The 3,873-nt window shown below is 54.8% G+C and overlaps 1 long non-coding RNA gene across 1 annotated transcript; it reads left to right on the forward strand.

Moving 5' to 3' along the window:
* Nucleotides 1–2,580: 2,580 nt before the first annotated feature.
* Nucleotides 2,581–3,498, forward strand: LOC127474342 (uncharacterized). Its single transcript, XR_007905817.1, has 2 exons — nt 2,581–2,705; nt 3,259–3,498. It is a non-coding gene; the product is annotated as an uncharacterized LOC127474342 (long non-coding RNA).
* Nucleotides 3,499–3,873: the final 375 nt, after the last annotated feature.

Consider the following 3,873-nt stretch of genomic DNA (forward strand, 5'->3'; position numbering starts at 1 on the left):
AAACTTTCCCCTCTCCCTCCCAGTGCCCCCTCAGCCCATCCCAGTGTCTCCCCTCTCCCCCAGTGCCCTCTCAGCCTATCCCGGTCTCTCCCCTGCTCTCCCAGTGCCCCGGTCAATTGAGGTTCCAGCCCGGCCCTGCCCCCTGCTCTACTCCGGCCTGGATTTCTCCCCTGCAGGGGCAGCTGAGGTGGCTCCAGGGCGGGCGGGAGCTTTCGGGGCACGGGGTGGCTCCTGACATGCTGCTGGAACCGCCCCTGTCTGGGCGGGCCCGTCAGCCTGGGGCACCTCCTCACCCGAGCCTGGGGGATGGGCCGGCAACTGGGAGGGGCTTTGGGAAGGAATGGGGAGGCTGAGAAGAGTTTGGAGGTCGTGGGGGTAACTGGGAAAGGGTTTGGGGGAGTTTGGGGGTTTGGGAGGGAGGTTGGGGAGATTGGGGCAGCTGTGAGGGGTTTTGACTCAGAAAAGCTCCATTCCTTCCTAATAATTGTGCTTTGTCCTTCCCATTTGACAGTGCTCTTGGAAATGTGCTGGTGTGACCTGGATCTGGGAGCAGCCCTGACCTCCCACAGCCCTGACCACACACACCTCATCCAACGGCAGGAAGAACCTGCCTGACTCCTGCTGGGGTTCTCACCACCCACCGACAGCTTCTCCCTGCAGAGGGGTGGGCAACTACCCAGACAGGATGAAACCTGACCCCAGCAGGCAGCAGAGTCCCTGCCCTGGCACAAAGAACCCCGGAGCACAGGGACCCTGCTCTGCAGGACAGCCCCGGGCATCCCTGGCTGCACCCCCACCTTCCCACCCCGCAGCCATCCCTGGGAGAAGGAGCCCACCTGCGCTGTCCCTCTGACGGTGCTGCAGGGAAGGCCTGCCCTGGAGAACCTCCTCCTCCGGCGCAACAGAGAAACTGGGAGAGTCCTGACAGATGTGCAAGGCTGTGGGATGTGGTAGCTTTAGGAGATTCCTCCAGGAACACAAGCGACATTGCCCTGCACCTCTAGACTCACTCTGCAGAGGAGTGTGAAGTTGTGTCCCCAAGTTGTGTCTCAGCCGAACACCTCCTATCTTTCTGCTGCCTTTAACCTCCATTTGCCTTTCTTCTCTTCTCTCGTGCCTACAGGCAGTGCCCTCGGCCCTACTGGGCTGTGCAGAGGAACTGCTCTTGGGCAGAGCTGTCTCTCTGCAGTGCTGCCCGCTTACCAGGATTTCCCTGTGTGCCAGGAGCCCGGCCCAGCTGAACAGCACAGCAAGAGCCAAAGGCAGCCCTTTCTCTGCCCCTCTGGGTTCCCCGCAGGTGTCCCTGGGGCTCCAGGGGAACCTGCTGTGGAACAGACTGAAGGAAACAATGATGTTCCCTCTTCTCACCTCTTCAGTGACACTTCTTTCCAGCAGTGACACTTCTTTCCAGCAGTGACATTTCTCCTCTTAGAAAATTACCAGGGTACGATGATCACCTTTTCTAGTTTCATCATTACACAGGACACCAGGAGGGTGACAGCAAAGGATCTGGTAACTCCCTGGCACAGCGGGGGTTTTCCTGGAGTCACACAGAGAAATGTGTCAGGGCTCTGAGAGGTGTCCAACCCTGAGCTGGACTGATGCACACACGGGGGTGTTCAGAGACACGAGTCCTTCCCTGGCACACACACAGGCAGTTCATTGCAGCAGGGGCAGTGTCTCCCTGGGCTCCTGCTACCACTCCCAGAGCCTGGAGCTACCTCAGCCCTGTAATACTCCCACCCTGCCCACTCCTACACTTCAGATGAACATTGGGGTTTTCTAGTCACTGGAACTGCCCAGCCCAGCCCCTCCCTGGTCCCCCCATCTCCCTGCCCCGCCCCAGCCCAGCAGAGCAGCACAGTCGTTTCTGGTCCTGCAGCAAGAAAGGGAGGCAATAGAGGACAGGGACAGTGACTGCATGTCTGGACTGCTCAGGAGATCATCAGCTCAGGCGGCAGCTCCTGCAGCCCCAGGGCCAGACCCGCTTCCCAGTGGCCCAGGTAGCTGCTGCCACGTGGGCACAAGCTCTGCTGCCCAGGAGGGTCCTGTAGTGAAGGGCTTTGCAGATGGCCACGTAGCGGTCATAGGACATGATGGTGAGAAGGGCAAGCTCCGCTGTGATCAAGAAGAAAAGCAAAAAAACACCTGTGCAGCTCATCCTGAGTAGGACATGCCCCTGGTGTTCCAGAGGGAATTGGCCATGGCTTTGGGGAGAGTGGTGCAGATGCAGCCCGGCTGTGTGAGGGAGAGGTGGAGCAGGAAGAAGTCCCTGGGGGGTGTGCAGGTGGTGGTGGCAGGCTACGGCGCTGAGGATGAGGCCGTTGCCCAGGAGGGCAGCCAGGGAGATGCCCAGGAAGAAGCAGAAGTGCAAGAGCTGCAGTCAGGAGGAGGAAGTGGGGGATGGAGCTGCTGTTGGACATGAGCTTCCTCCGGGCATCAGGAAATGTCCAAGGAGGAAAAGGCAGTGAAAACTTTGGGACAGGTTTCCTAGATCAAACCCATGAATTCCTCTGAGCATCTACCCTCATCCCAAGTAACTGCAGTCACACCTATATAGATTCTGGACTGTAGAAGACAGGCTTAGCATGACTTTAAGATGATTTCTTCTCAATTTTTTGATTTATTTTTCTACTACCAGGTCTGAGAGGGGCATCGTGGAACCAAAGGAACCCTGAGACATTTCAGAATCCCACATGTGTTGGGTGTGTCTGAGCTGGAGTTCATTTTCTCACTGCAGGCGTCACAGTGCTGTGCTTTGCATTGGGAGCTACAAAGGGGTTAATCACACCAGTGCTTTGGCAACTGCTGAGCAGGGCTGGTGCAGCATCTGCATTGTCGGCTTCGTCCCCTGAATCGGGGGCAAGATCATGGGAGGCGATACAGACAGGTCAGTTGAGCCAAATGGACCAAAGGGACATTGCAGAATATATGGCGTCAGCTCAGCTACAAGAGCTCAGGAAAGGAACAGGAAAGGGGGAAAATCCATTTTTTTACAATACATGCCTTCTGAGCGGCTTCTCTGTGTGGTGAAGCCCTGCTTCCCATGAAGTGGCTGCTGACAGGAAGTAGAGAGAAAATCTTTTTATTTTCCTCTTCATTTATGCATGCGCAATCTTTGGCTTTTGCTTTAGTAAAGTGCCTGATCTCAAGGTAGAAATAATTTTCCGTCTTATTCTGTCTCTTCTCTCTGGCTGGGAAGGGCAGCTTGGTGGGCCCCTGGTATCCAGGTAAGGTCAACCCACTGCAACATTGCAGGGTCTCATGGAACCAAAGGACTGCTGGGAGACTGGGGGAACTCATGGAATCAAGTGGCCGTCGTGGCACTGCCCTGCATCATAGAAGCAAATGTTCCCTGGGAAACTACAGAAACCAGGGACTTAAGGGACATCATTGGGATGTGCGGGACCTCATGGAATTAAACAAACCGTGGGATATCTTTGGAACTTCATGGAATCAAAGGGATAAAACAAAAGAATTAAACCCCATGACCAGAAACCATTGGATCGAACATTTCTTTAATATGCCAGCTGGGGATTCATGGGGGTACTCTGCCATGCATGAATCAAAGAAGCAGTATAAATTTCGGAGTATAAATACAGTGATACTTGAAAGACCCTCCCCTTCACAAGCAGTCCAAAATTCTCTTGTGATTTTAGGGTCAAATAGCCTCTTGGATTTTATTCGTGGAGCAAGACTGCCATCTAGCGTCCATTTCTTCTGGGAGGGGCAGTCATTTTCACAGAGTGGTCTTCTCCCTTAGCAGGCCTCGTAGCATCTCTGCTTGATCTATCCAACCCCTAACCCCTAAACTAAATGCTTTAGGACCAGCTAAGACATGTCTTAGAACTTCCCATTTGCTTAAACAATGTA

This window comes from Manacus candei, unplaced genomic scaffold (genome assembly GCF_025592945.1).
Source record: "Manacus candei isolate 608988 ecotype Guabito, Panama unplaced genomic scaffold, ASM2559294v1 h1tg000005l, whole genome shotgun sequence".
Lineage (NCBI taxonomy): Eukaryota > Metazoa > Chordata > Aves > Passeriformes > Pipridae > Manacus > Manacus candei.